At 39.1% G+C, this 15,445-nt stretch overlaps 1 protein-coding gene and 1 long non-coding RNA gene across 12 annotated transcripts in view; one reads left to right on the top strand and one right to left on the bottom strand.

Annotated features, from left to right (window-relative positions):
• Positions 1-15,445, bottom strand: part of RBFOX1 (RNA binding fox-1 homolog 1) — a 2,185,863-nt gene that overhangs the window by 1,740,423 nt on the left and 429,995 nt on the right. The gene's annotated exons all lie outside the window — the stretch shown is intronic.
• On the top strand, positions 8,198-12,003 carry LOC125961528 (uncharacterized). Its single transcript, XR_007472352.1, has 3 exons — positions 8,198-8,246; positions 10,196-10,390; positions 11,845-12,003. It is a non-coding gene; the product is annotated as an uncharacterized LOC125961528 (long non-coding RNA).

Genomic DNA, 15,445 nt, shown 5'->3' with positions numbered 1-15,445 from the left:
TAAAATAGATCTAAATATTGGACAAAAGCAAGCAAGAAAACTTAGAACCCTCTCCCGACCTCTGTTCCCCTCCAGGGATATTAGGGCAGAATGGTTTGAATGCTCAGACACCTGCACAGCAATTACCCTTTTGTTTCCTCACTGGTCAAGTAAGTGATGAGGACTTCCTGCTAATTCCCCACATCCTTCTTACCAATAGCTATTCATGACCTTGATGGCAACCTAGATTTCTATTCACTCAGTCAACATGTATCTATTGAGCTCCTGCTCTTTGCCAGGCATTGTTCTAGACACTGAAAGAGCAGCATCAAACAAGACAGAGGTCTCCACTCTCCTGTAGTTTATGTTGTTTGAAGGGACTTACAGACTTCTCTGGTACATAAAAATTAGGAAGTTAATGGGACTTCCCTGGTGGCGCAGTGGTTGAGAGTCTGCCTGCCAATGCAGGAGACACGGGTTTGTGCCCCGGTCCGGGAAGATCCCGCATACCGCGGAGCGGCTAGGCCCATGAACCATGGCTGCTGAGCCTGCGCGTCCGGAGCCTGTGCTCCGCAAAGGGAGAGGTCGCAACAGTGAGAGGCCCGCGTACCGCAAAAAAAAAAAAAAAAAAAAAAAAGTTAGGAAGTTAAGGCTACTCAAAATTGGCATTCAAACCTAAGCTCCAGGAAAGCTGAAATGACCTGGAAATCCTCCAGGCAACCTATTTTTCAAGGATGTCACAGATAATATGTGGCTCTGGATGGATGGTCCTCAAAATATTCTCCACCCACTTGTACATTTAGGAAGCCAGGACTTCAGTAATCTCTACAATTCAGGCTACAGAGTAGTCTTTTGAAGCAAGCTTAAGTATCACGATGTTTTCCCCTGTGAAGCCTCTTAACTTTACAAACACAATAAACTTTCCCATGATTTCCTTTTGCATTTTTTTTATTACTTTGGAGCCCAAGTTCTGCCTATGCCCTATTTCAGCTCTAAGTGTGGAGAAGACATCATATCTGATGCTGACAGTACATGGTCTGGCAGGGCAGACAGACAATTAGCCAATAATGCAGCGCAAAAGACAGAACACACGGAGCCAAGATTGATTCATTAGGATCTTCAACAATAAACAGAGTTTGCTAAGCTCGTCAGAGCAAGGAGAAACGGAGATGAGAGACAGTGAAAAGAAGAAAAGTCCAGATCAAGGAGACAGCGTATTTGCAGTGAACATCTCATTTCTGCCTGCCCAGTGTCATTCTCCCTTTTGGAGTTAGTAGCATTCCTTTATTTTTCTTTGAATAACCATACTTCCCTTGCCTACTCTCAACCTCTATGGGCTGGACCAAACCCACCCCCAACTCCTGGAGTGGACATGTGACCTATGATTGGCCAGCACATGATTGGCTCACACTTGGGCATGGGACCCAAATCAGGATCACAGGAAAGATAACTCTGAAGAATTCATTCAGAATGCACTAAAGAGAGACAGAGAGATAAAAGAGAGGGTAAGCGAGAGATAAGAGTGATTGAAAAGCTCCAACATGCATCTAATAGGAGTCCCAGAAATGAATGAAGACAATAATATAGAACGAGCAATTGAAGAAACATCGTGGAGAATTTTCCAAAGTTGAAGCAACATGGGTCTTCTGAAAGTCCTAATCAGAATAAATAAAACATACATCTAGATACATCATACCTACACTGCATAACATAAGGAATAAAGAAAAATCTTAAAAGCTGACATAGAGAAAAGATTACAACCTACAAAGAAATGACACTTAGAATTGAAAAAAAGACATTCATGAGGAACACAAGCTAATGATATACCAGGAGAAATTACCATGAATCTAATGTATTAGGATCCATCTCACTATGATTCAGCAATGAAAGCAACACAATGATATTTTCAGGTATAGCAAGGCTAAGAGATTTTACCCATCTACTAACACTTGTCTAAAGAACTGTCAAAGTGGGCTTCAGAATAAAGATAATAAACACAGAAGAACGTAAGAAACAAAGTTGAACACAGAAATTGATAAAATATGTTGACAATCTATGTTAAATGTTAACTACAGATAACTATTTTGAAAGAGATTAAGCTAAAATTTCAATTAATAAAAACAGAACGGGGGCTTCCCTGGTGGCACAGTGGTTGAGAGTCCTCCTGCCAATGCAGGGGACACGGGTTCATGCCCAGGTCCGGGAAGATCCCACATGCCACAGAGTGGCTTGGCCCGTGAGCCATGGCCGCTGAGCCTGTGCATCCAGAGCCTGTGCTCCACAACGGGAGAGGCCACAACAGTGAGAGGCCCGCATACTGCAAAAAAAAAAAAAAAAAAAAACCAGAATGGGGAATTCCCTGGTGGTCCAGTGGTTAGGACTCCATGCTTTCACTGCCGAGGGCCTGGGTTCAATCCCTGGTCAGGGAACTAAGATACCGCAAGCAGTGTGGCGGCCAAAAACAAAACAAAACAGAATGGAAAGATAATGCTTGGTAACATCCATGCCATGGAATCACTAAGAGTTTCTCAACCTCAGCGCTATTGATATTTGGGTTGGGTAATTCTGGTGGTGCAGGGCTGTTTTGTGCACTGTAAGATGATAGGCAGCACCCTTGGCCTCTACGCACTAGAGGCCAGTAGAACATTCCAGCCCCTAACTGACAACCAAAAATGTCTCAAGACATTGACAAATGTTTTCCAAGGGGCAAAACTGTCCTCTAGTTGAGACCACTACACTAATAAATGATACCGTCTATTGTCTCCAAAGCAAACTTGATTAATCCAAGAGAAAGAGGTATGAGAGAGGAAAAGAGGAGAAGCAAAGTGAAAATATGGTGAATAAAAATAATAAAATGAGGTGGTTTATAAAAGTCTAAATGTTTCTGTATCACAATATATATAAATAGATCAATTCACCTTTTAAAAGACAGTGCTGAGTTCATGGATTGGAAGACTTAATGTAATTAAAATGACTATTTCACCCAAAGCGACCTACAGATTCAATGCAATCCGTATCAAAATCCTAATGACATTTTTTGCTTTCTGTCTCTATGGATTTGCCTAATTAGGACATTTCGTACAAATGGAACCATACACTATGTGACCTTTTGTGTCTGGCTTCTTTCATTTAGCTGCGTCTTTTTGTGAAGACATAATTTTCTATTGTATGGATATATCCTGTTTTGTGTATCCATCCATCAGCTGATGGATATTTGGGTTGTTTCCACCTTTTGACTATTGTGAACTATTCTTTAAATATTTATGCATATTTTTAACACCCATTTTCAGATATCTGGGGTTTATACCCAGGAGTGGAATTTCTGGGTCATATGGTATTTCTGTTAGGTATATTTTTAAAATCAAAAGAGTAAACTATAAGTAGGTACATACTAAAAACCAAAAAAAGTACACTGCATGTATAATTTTCTAGAAAAAACTAAATTACTAAAACTGACTCAAGAGAAAATCGAGAAATCACAATAATCCAATAACTAGAAAAGAAACAGAACTGGTGATCAAAGTTGCTTTTCCTGTCCAATATGCTCATTCTAAAGGCAAAAAAAAAGGAAACTAGGAAAATTTTATCAAATTTTTGAGGAACATATAATCTTCTGCCTTATATAATTTTTTTCAGAAAATATAAAAAGAAAGCCATGACTCACTTAATGAGGGTAGTATTACCTTAGTAACAAAATCAAACAAGGACAGTATAAGAAGAGAAAATTATAAACCATTCTCACTTATCAACAAAGATGTAAAAGTCTCAAATACAGCACTCTAAAACTGGATTCATCAAGGTCTAAAAATAATAATACACCATAATCAAATAGGGTTTATCCCAAGAATCCAATAATGGTTCAGAATCAGAACTCCTATTAAGGTAATGGACTACATTAAAAGATTAAGGAGAAAGCATATAATCATAACAATTGATGCAGAACAGGCATTTTATAAAATTTGATACTCATTTATTACAAAAACTCTTAGCAAGCTAAGTATAGTAGGGAATTTTCTCAGCCCAATAAGGTTATTTATCAAAACCCACTGCAACAATCATGCTTGAAGGTAAAACTATAGATGGATTCCTACTACTGTCAGAGACAGGAAAAGAATGCCTACAATCACTGCTTTTATTCATCATTGCTCTCTTGGTCTTCTAGCTAATGGAAAAGACAATAAATGTGGTATCAATAAACGTAAATAATAATATAATACAATAATTTGAAAAATAATATGTAATTAATATATTATATTATGTATAACTTCTATAGATTGGAAAGGCAGAGCCAAAACAGTCTTGACAAATGATATGGATAACACAAACAGAATCTTCAAAAACCAGAATATCCACAACCAAGATATTAGCATTATAAAGAATTTAGCAATATTCCTGGATAAAGATCAACACACAAAAAGCAATAGCATTGTTATGTCCGGAATAAAGCAAAAAACTCAAACTTACATGAGAAAAAAATATCCCATTCACATGGTACAAAAACCTCTAATATACCAAGAAATAGATTTTCTTATTATTTAAATTCAATATAAATACATATTATATATACATATATAGAGAGAATTTGTACGTAAATCATTTTAATATACAGCTTTATATATATATATATAATTTATAGACATGAAGGAAGTCCTCAAAAATGGTGAGGCATATACCATATTCATAGATAAGAAAATAATATCATAAGGATATAAACTCTTCTCAGATCTGTAAAATCAATGTACTTCATATAAAAGCTATAATAATTTTTTAGCAGACTTTAACACACTGTTCTTTAAATTCATATAGAGGTGCAACAGACTAAAAACAGTGAGACCTTTGTGGCATTTGGAAATAGTTTTAGAAACATCTGAGGGTGTTTCTAAACCTAAACCTGAGGCTGTTTCTAAACCTGAGGAGGCACATACCCTCTGACTATGCAATCTCACTTCTACACATTCAACCTCAGCACAAGGAAGTAAACTGACAAAACTTAATTGGAGCCTTGTTTGAAAAAGTACAAAATAACCTGAATGTCCATCAGTATGAGAAGGATAACTAATTGTAGTAGAGTCTTGCAGGGAAATACTACACAGAAGATAAATGGACTAGACTAGTGTTGCCTGTGAAAACGTAGATAAAAAAATGTTGAGGAAAGATGCATGAGCTATCATATTTTGCCAGTGGATTCATAACTATTTAGACAATATCTATGGGAATAATAATTCAGGCATCACAGGAAGACAGTGGGAAGGGGGAATGGTCATTGGGGTGACAACTCAATCAGTTTTTTAAAAACCTCTACAAATTCTGAAGTGAATATATAATAATGAGATATAAAATAGAGATGTAATAAAGCTAGAAGGTCGGGGTACAGGAGGTTCATTATATTATTCTCTAATTTTGTTCTAGGATTTCCTACTTTCTGGATTTCTCTGATTTTATCCAAATTTAAAATTATGTTTAACATTTTCCTCTAACCTCATATTTCCTATAACTGTCAATTAGGTCTAAAAGCTTCATTGGATTCACATACAATTTATTTTCTTTTTGGCATGACCACATCATGCATGGTACTGGGCATTACCTACTGCATATATATAATATCTGATTTTACCACTTGACTGAACAGTGGGTTCAGATGGTGTCATCCTGATCCATCCATCATCAAATTCACCATCATCATGTCACCTCATGGTTTTAGCAGTTATTGATCATTATTGACTACCTCTATTATTTCAGTAGGAGCTGCAAAATGGTGATATTCTAGTGATTGTTAGGGATTGCTGGGTGATTTACCATCCTGCTTGCTCTTATTTCCGTGGTTTTTCTATAAAGGAGCTTTCCTTCTTAACTATTTGCCCCAATATATAGGTAATGATTGCTGGAGTTGGGTGGTGGGTTCATGGGAACTTGTTATACTTTCTACTTTTCAGCGTGTTTGAAATTTTCTATAATACATTTTTTAAAATAAAATAAAAACAAGGTAAAAAAACTAAACGCATAGGAAAAAAACTGAAAGGAAATACCCCAAATGTATTACCATCATTAATGCCAAGGTGGTAGGATTACTTGGCGTGACTTTTATACATACTGTATTTCCAGATTTATTAAGAAAAAATACATAGTATCACATTTATAATTAGAAAATCAAACAGAATCATAGAGTAACAATAATAATGGCAGGAGAGGTAAGTGGCCCAATTTAAATCAGGAGTCAGGTCCAACATCTCTAAGAGGTATCATTTGAAGAAACTGGTTTGGCAAAGCCCTTGGGAAAGAGTACACCAGGCAGAGAAAATCTGAATCCCAGGGCAGTGGTGATCTTAGAGTGTTTGTGGAAAAGGAAAAACTACAGTGCGCTGAGCATAATTTAGCTCTTAGTAAAAGTGAAGACCAGCTGATCCTCCAAATCACCACCCAAATTCCTGCTGATTTCACTCATAAGTCTGTGTTCCTGAAGTTACAGAACCCAAATCACACAGGATATCTCAACTTCTGCCCCCACTGAGTAGGTAGAAGGCAGAAAACCTGAAAACCCTAAATAATGGATCACAGTGGCTCCGTAATGACAAGGCAAAATAGTGATAATTAAATGATTTTAATAGTGTGTCAAGATGAAGGATAACAGTCTTGGAAAATGAGGTTGGTAAATCATTACCCCTCATGCTTGCATGCACACCCCAGTTAGGACATGAAAAATGCAGAATGCAAAATCCCTGGCTAACCATCTTGGTTTTGCACAATGTTCGCTCTCACCCTATCAGGGTTACTTCTGAGCCAAGCACAGCTGGGATCCATTTTCAACTTTGAGGCAAAACGAGAGCTAAGCTCAAATTTCTCTCACTTATGGAGCACTTTACTCTGTGCCCCCAAGCTCTATGACAGACACTGGCAATAGATACAAAAGACATCTACCCGAACTAGGGAAAACAAGCATTGCCGGGGCCATTACAACATGTGATGGGTGGGGGACTGACGCAGCAAAGAGGAGGGTCCTCTAATGAACCCCCAGCCTCCTCTGAGTGAGCGGAGCTTCCCCAAAGAGGCAACACTTGAGCCAGCTTTGAGGAGCAAGAAGTTACTGTTTATAAGAAGGGAGAGAGGGGCATTCTAGGCAAAGGGAATCAAAGCTACAAGTTTCAGCTTGGATAGAGCGGGAAAGAGGGAGTCCCTGAAGGTGACATTTAAGATTATTTAATTTCACTGGCACCAAAAGTTCTGAAACCAGAATGCTTGCTGCGTCCTTCACAAACACCCACACTTAAAACCATCACCACCTACTGTCCATGGCAGCATGATTGAAAGAAGGGCCTGACCTCTAAGAAAGAATTTTCCCTTTTCCCCAATACATAATGAGGTTTTTAACCTTTTGTTGTACCACAGGAAGTGTGTAGAACAAAAAGGAATAAGTGAAAAAGAAAAAAGTAAATAAAATTCATCCCCATATCCTCCACATTGGCACATCCATTGTAATGTTTTGATGCAGTTTCAGATTTTTTTTTTTTTGGTTCTGTGTGTGTATGTACATGTGTGAGTATTTATGCATATTTTTTAAGGAAATTAGAAATGCACTAATTGTAAACTGAAAATCATTTTCTCTTAATACAGAAGTCTACAGTTTGGATGGTTTCCAAGTCTCATTACCCACAGCTGTCATCTCCTACTTATGAAATTAGTGTCAGGAAAGGGTTAAAGTACCCATTGGCAGAAGGGAGGAGGTTTATCAACTAAGGGGACTGCTGGCAACAGAAAGGTTGATCTGCTTCACAATTCACACAAGGATGCATTACACCCACATCTGTCCACTAAGCTCTCTTCCATGGCAACCAGAATACTGCCTTCGCAGAGATCTGAAAACTTCCTGACACTTAAAACACCCTAACGTGACATCCCACGGTCAGGGGTGGCTGGGAAAACAGTGAATTACGTAGTGAGTCCAGACATTTGCCAAGCTGCATAAATGCTTTAATCTCAGAACCTACCTACTCTGTCCTCTTGGCTGACAGATTGCTTGTGCCATAGCTTTAGCCTTGGCATCTCCATTGTTTACCTTGTCTTCCAGGTGTGGCCTCACTTCTTTATTTCTCAGCTGCCAGATGGCCACTTCCCTCTGGCCTGGCCTCAGGACCCTATTGCATTGGTGGGCCATGTCCTGATGACCTCACAATACCTGATGGCTTGGATCCTCAACAACCAGGTATCACACTAGGATCACAGGAAGAAGACGAGCTCCTCCACCAGGGATTCTGGTCCCCATGTAGGAATATGTGAGCACTCACTCCCTGCATGGCTTTTCTATCGCTGCAATAACAACCCATCACAAGCTCAGAACCTTAAAACAAACCTATTTATTATCGTATCGTACCTCTGGATGAGGAGTGAAGGCAAAGCTTAGTGGGGTCCTATGATCAGGCTCTTCACCAGATGGAAATCCAGGTGCTGGTTGGGGCTGTCTCATCAGAGGCTCAACTGAGGAAAGATCCACTCCAGGCTCCTTCAGGTCGTTACTATCAATAGAATTCATCTCCTTGCAGCTATAGGACTGGGGTCCCTTTTTCTTGCTGGCTGCTGGTCAGAGCTGCTTTCAGCTCCTAGAGGCTGCATGCAGTTTCTTGCCATGGCCATTTCCAAAGGCCCCTCTCACAATATGGCAGCTTCCTTATTCAAAGCCAGCAAGGGGAGTTTCTCTATGTATCTATGAGTGTTAATACACACACATGTGCACGCACACACACATACACACACACACACACACAGAGTCAATCCGCACTCTTCGCAGGTTCTGTATTTGTGAATTAGTCTACTTGCTAAAATTTATTTGTAACCTCAAAATCAATACTTGAAATGCTTTTGGTGACATTTGTGCAAGAATGCACATAGTAGGAAAAATCTGAGTTGCCCAATACACATTCCCAGCTGAGGCAGAACAAGGTAATGCTCTGACTTCTTGTTTCAGCTCTCCTACAGAGATGACGGGAGGATGGAGATATGAGAAGGCAGTTAAGAGCAGTGCAAAAAGTTCCGGCTTTGAGGCCAGGTAGATGGGGTTTAAATACCAACTTTGGCCCCTGGTTGGGGTGGCCTCAGGCAAGTCCCTTATCACTTCTAAACCCCACTTTCTCTTTTGAAAAATAGAAAAAACAGAATCTACCAAGATAAATTGTTTTCAGGATTTAAGATTATAATTTATGTCAGACAAATACATAATATACATACATTCACTGGGAACAGTGAAGTAGTAAATCCCAAACCACTGTTCCATTACTCCTAGGGGAAATATGTATATATATATATATATATATATATATATGTGTATATGTATATATTATGCATGTATGTGTATATATGTATGTATGTACATATATATCTATAAAGTATGGCAACTTTATAGAATGTAACTACTGTAACTAATGACAATCAAATGTATATGCATACACATATATGCACACATATATATTATGTGTTATATACAAATATATTAGATATAAGTATTATATAATAACTGTATTATAAGTATATATACTTATAAGTATGTATGTATATATAATAGATATATACAATAATAGCGGAAGGAGTATATATATATATATTATATATGTGTGTGTACATATATATTTATATATATGTACACACACACACACATATAGTGTGTATATATATAAATGTAATCAAGGGAGTGACATCTCACTGCATTACCTTTGTTTAATCTATCAGTTAGAATTAAGTCACGGGTCTACCCAAACTCAAGAGAGGGGATTATACAGAGGTATGAATTACTAAGGTTAGGTTACAGTTTTTCCATCACACCTCCTAATCACCCAAAGTCTTTCCACGTCTGCACAGTGCCTAGCATGGAGAGCACACCATAAATGGCAGCTGAACTGATACAGAATTCTGTCCAATGTGTATCCAATAAGGAATACCCCAATCCCAGCCTAGAAACTTCAGTCCCAGGAGACCCAAGCAGGTCAGAGCACCTACTCTAAGTGCATTCCCAAGTGAACCCAGCCACATATAAGCTTGTGAGGCCAGTGTGTTTTAACACACACACAAACATGTAGCACTCTTGAAGAAAATTTCTGACGATACAATTGTTATTACATTTCACCGGTTACAAAGAACCTGACCTAACACAGCCATTGGAGAGTATTATATAACATTCTGCCATCTACTGTTTACCTTTCAAATTTACTAAAGCGTGTTTTCTTCTTTGTAGAGACAAATTAATGTTCCTACGATCACAGTCTACTTGGCTGGTCTCTGACTTTGGCAGAACCATTCCAACTGTGCATGTCCCATAGGAGAGAACTGATCTACCAAACTGCCCGGACCAGCCCAGTACCCCTGATGCATCTCCCACCAACAAAGACCATGAAGGGACCACTGGCCTCCCAGAGCCTATGTGTTGCAGGTGGGGTTTCTGCTTCATCACCTACATCCCAATCTTCTTTTATCACTCAGGGTTCTTTGGTTGCAGGCAACAGAAACTAACTATGGAGAGCATACAAAACAGATATTTTATTATAGGGATATTGGGAAGCTCAGAGAAATGAAGGAAAGCTTAAAAGCCACCTCTGGGAATCCAGGCAGTAGACTATGGGCTAGCCTCCTCTGAGAGTTACAGTCAGGGTGAGTAAGCCCATACTATTTTCCATCTTTGTGTCACCCCACTCAAGATTTGATTCTGGGAGAAAGAGTAAGATTGACTTGTGTTGAGTCACTTGCCTCCCTTCTTTGGAAGTATGGGGCTCCTTTACAGTCTCCGGTAAAACTGCTACCTACTGGGAACAAGTAGTTCCCCAAAGCAAAATCCAGGTGCCGTTGCAATAAAGGTAAATGAATCCTAGGCACGCAAAATCAGAAGTGTACATTGTCAGGGTCTGCTGTCAATTCAAGAGAACACGACTTCTCAGAGAAAGAGGTGACTTCCTAAAAAATCAGTTTTCTTTAACCATCTACTCATTCCAAATACAATTATTTAATGCTAATTATGTACTAGACCTTCTGCTAAGCTTCTGAGATGAAGAGGGAAGTAAATTCAAGAAACTGCCCTCAACTCCCTCAAAGTCTAATGGGAGAGGTTAAACAAAAGCAAATTAGTAATGGTAGTGATGATAGTTGTTATTTACTAAGTGCCTTCCTCATGTCAGGCACTGTGCCAAGGGGGCTACATTTATTATATTATCCATTATATTATCCAATTCTCACAACATTTTGTGGTAGGTAATTACCTACTGACAATAGTGTTTATAGTGTTTATCTGTACACAGATTTGCCTGAACCCCAATAGATAGGCAGACAGGACCCCAAGCCCTTCTTAAGGACATCACTGGCTGGTGGTGTGCTCCTTTGGGGAGAGGATTCCCTCTGTAATATAGTAGAAGGATTTCACTTGCACTGATGATGCTGTGATAACAAAAAAATGCATTTGGGTGGAGTTAATGAATGACTGTCCTCAACATATGCCTTATAATTGGTTAAAGAGTTGAGACCATTAAGTGAAAACTAAGACTCCTTTTCCGGGAAAAACAATCCAATCAGGGTTTCTTAACTGGGCTGACCTCACTGCCCTTTCAGGCCATGCTCCGCCCCATTTACTACTGTCCAGCTCTCTTTTAGCTTCACCAAGCACACCAAGATCTTTTCCTTTTCAAAGCTTTTGCTACTGCTGTGGCCTCAGCTAGGAACGATCTCCTGCTGGCCCTCTGCAGGACTGCAGCTTCTCATGTTCTAAGTGGCAGTATCACTTCTTCAGAAGACCTCTCTTGACCATCCCATTCCATTGTTCCCACATCACCCAGCCTATTTCCTTCCTCATGGTTACCACAATATACAATTAACTTATTGATTGATTTGTTCCTCCAGTTTTTGTTCATCTGTGTCCACCCCCCATCCCAACTAAAGTGATTGCTGCAAGATGAAACAGACCTTATCTGTGTTGCTCTCTACTGTAAAACCTGTTCTGAAAAGTTCCTGGGACATAATAGTTCAAATATATATTTGATGTAAGAATAAATGAATGAATGTGACCATAATACAGAAATTCTATAAGAAATCTTTGTCTTAAATACCATATGATATCACTTATATGTGGACTCTAAAATATGACACAAATGAAGCTATCTATGAAACAGAAACAGAATCAAGGACATAGAGAATAGACTGGTGGTTGCCAAGGGGGAGGGAGTGGGAGAGGGTTGGATTAGGAGTTTGGGATTAGCAGATGCAAACTGGTATATATAGAGTGGATAAACCACAAGGTCCTACTGTATAGTACAGGGAACTATATTCAATATCCTGTGAGAAACCATAGTGGAAAAGAATATGAAAAAGAATGTATATATATGTATAACTGAGTCACTTTGCTGTATAGCAGTAATTAACACAACACTGTGATTCAACCATACTTCAATAAAAAATAAATTAAGAAAAAAAAAGAAATCTTTGTCTTGATAAGTCTCTGGTATTTGCAGAGGACAACGAGAAATGTTCTAAGACCCAAAGAAGACTTTGCTGATATGCAAAATAAGACCTCCTATTCAGCTTAGTGCAACATTTCCTATATGATGAACAATCTTTAAGATTCCACAGAAGTTTGAGCAGGCAACTAATACTATCTTCCCCTTTCCTTATCACCATCACCAAATTCACACTATTATAATCACTATTACCATTTATCACCTGCCTCCTATATACCAGGCACCATAGTATGTCCTGAATATATGTGATTTAACTATTTCTAACACTATAAGGTAGATATTGTGATAACCACATTACCAGGTAACTGGTAAATGATTTGCTCCGAGCCTTACAACTGTAAGTGATGGAGCTGAGAGAAACACCACTAGTGGGCACCATAGTTAACATTACCTGGAATGGCTGTCCTCCCCCACCCCCACAATTCCAGGTCTCTGGACATGACCCTGATACCCAGAGTGGGACTCCCAGGTGCCATGTTTGTGCTACATAACCAAGGCTTGCAGACCTGAGATTATTGATTCGAAGTTGGGTACTTGACCCAGGATGGTCCATATAAAATCTTGCCTTTGAGTTTTTTGAGTAGTTATCAAAGGAAGGAATGGGGTCCCTCTTTGGTAGGTGGAATCATAAGGTTTGAGCCTCTAGAGTTGCCACTCACATTCTCATAGCTGGTCTCTGGAAAGAGATGTTGAAACTCATATAAGCAGTGATGAGAGACAGAAAAAGAGGATCCTGGCAACTTCTGAGTCTCTAGTTCTAGTCTTTTTGAGGCCCAGATGTTCCATGCCACGTCCTCAGATTACCTGGGATGTACTAATATATCTGCAATAAATTCTCCATTTTGTCTGAGTGATCTTTAATCTTTGCCATTTTATAGCCCAACCTGTCTCACTAATTGCATGTGAGGCACTGGGTAGGTAATGAACTTCTCTCTAATATAACCCATGGAGACCAGTTCAGGCCACTAACAACCCAGTTCAAGTTTGGACCAGTCCAATCACAATATCTCAGAGCTGGAGAGAAAAGGGTATCCTAGGGCACTTTGGATATGGAGAAACCACCTCTCTCTATCCTCACAAACAGGAAATAACATGTTTTAAGAGGCTAAAATGTATTCAAGAATTCTGCCCGGCAAAAGAAGGGCAGCAGCTTTGCACCAAACATAAATTATCCCTTGCTATGGAAAATGGGCCTTTAAATCAAAATGGCCCTTGTTGATATGAAATTCATGTTGCAATTCAAAAAGGTTTTTTTTTCCCTTAAGTATTCGTTCCTGGCAAACAAAATAAATTGTCATGCCAAACACATATAAAGATTACAGAGATGCACCTCTATTAAATTCTACTTAGCAGCAAAGTGACTCAGGTGTTATCTAAATTTAGCCTTCTGAGCTCCCTTTCTTTCATACCTAAACACCATTTCTTGCAGCTTTTGCGTAGACTTAAAAGAGTTTAATAAATAGAAATACTTTCACAATGAATTAAGATTAGGTCAGCTGGAGACCTTGACCTGGTTGGATCAAATCTTGTATTGATTTCTCAAAGTACATTTTTTACTAAAACTTGGACTCTTGCAGAGAAAGAGAATAAATGCTTCAACTATGAGTTTAGGTTAAAAAACCAAAACCAATACATCCTCTGTCTATTTCCTTAACTGTACAGAGTAGAGAGAGCTTTCTCTCTGAAGCTGGTGGATGGAGATGGCAACCACAATATGAAGTAATTTTTTAAAATGTAAAATGTGTACTCAACATTGAGACCCCAGGTACCAGATACTTTAGACTCTCACAGTGGAGCCAAGAGTGGAGATTAGGGCGATCAACTGTCCCAGTTTGCCTGGGACTGGGGGTGGGGGCAGTGGGGGAGGTTCCCAGATATGTAATTCTCAGTGCTAAAACTGAAACAGAACCAGACAAACTGGGGTAGTTGGTCACCCTAGGGGGATGCTGATTTGAGAGTGACATTACAATGACTTTCTCTAACATGTCTTTCAGGGAAGCCAATGTCCTAGACATAAACTTTAGGATAACTTTTATGTTGGTTCCATTTACCTATCTGTGTAATAGTACCAAAGCATCTGAACATAGCTTTCAAAATGGCTCTTTATCTTTGCTGCCTCATTTAATATTCATACTAGCCTTAAGAGGTTATTATCAGTATCACATTTTACAGATGAGAGAGCTAAGAAGTTAAATGACTGGCCCAAAGTTATACAGCCAGTAATTAGTGAGGAGGGAGTTACAGGCAGTCTATTTTACATCCCTCTCCCTCTCAGTCCACACTCCACGATACTGAAGTGCCTTGAGTTTCACAAAGGCACCACAGTCTCCAGTCTTGGACTTTCGCACATGTTCAATGCCTATTAAACATACATTACACTCAACCTTAATTGTCTCTTTGTCCTACTATATTGGGAGCATCTTGAGGGTACAAGTCTTCCTTTGCACCATTTTTTTCCTAAGTAACAAGTCCAAGGTCTACCAAATGGTTAGTGGATCAATAAGTATCAGTTGAATTAATACATTAATGAATATCTAACTCCAAATTTAGATGACATTCTAGAAAATAACTTCAAAATACCACTCCAAGTGTCAAATAAGGTATCGATACACGGGTTCCAAGGCAAAGACAAAACCGAAGAGCATTGGGAGGTTGGATTGTTCTCTTGGAAGCCTCATGCATTCTCAGTCAGTCTACCTCCCTGGTTCCCATCCCACTCATGACATCAGTAAAAACTGCAAAGGCAGTAGCCAGCCCCACCCTGCCCTGCAGTCTGAAGTCCAATACTGGCTTCACTACCCCTTCATTTTCATGCTTGTCATTGAAGTCACAGTCACACCATGCCTAAACTGAATGCTGAGTAAGTGTCCAGGTGCCAAAAAAAATACTGGTTGGAATTTCTAACACTAGGGACTAAAATCTTTATGTCATCTCAGAAGGAACAAGCCTCTTCTTTCCCTTTCTTGGCCAAAGTTTGGGGATCTGAT

Source organism: Orcinus orca, chromosome 16 (assembly GCF_937001465.1).
Source record: "Orcinus orca chromosome 16, mOrcOrc1.1, whole genome shotgun sequence".
Taxonomy (NCBI): Eukaryota; Metazoa; Chordata; class Mammalia; order Artiodactyla; family Delphinidae; genus Orcinus; species Orcinus orca.
The sequence above is the reverse complement of the archived record's forward strand: the minus strand, read 5'-3'. Positions and strand labels throughout refer to the sequence as shown.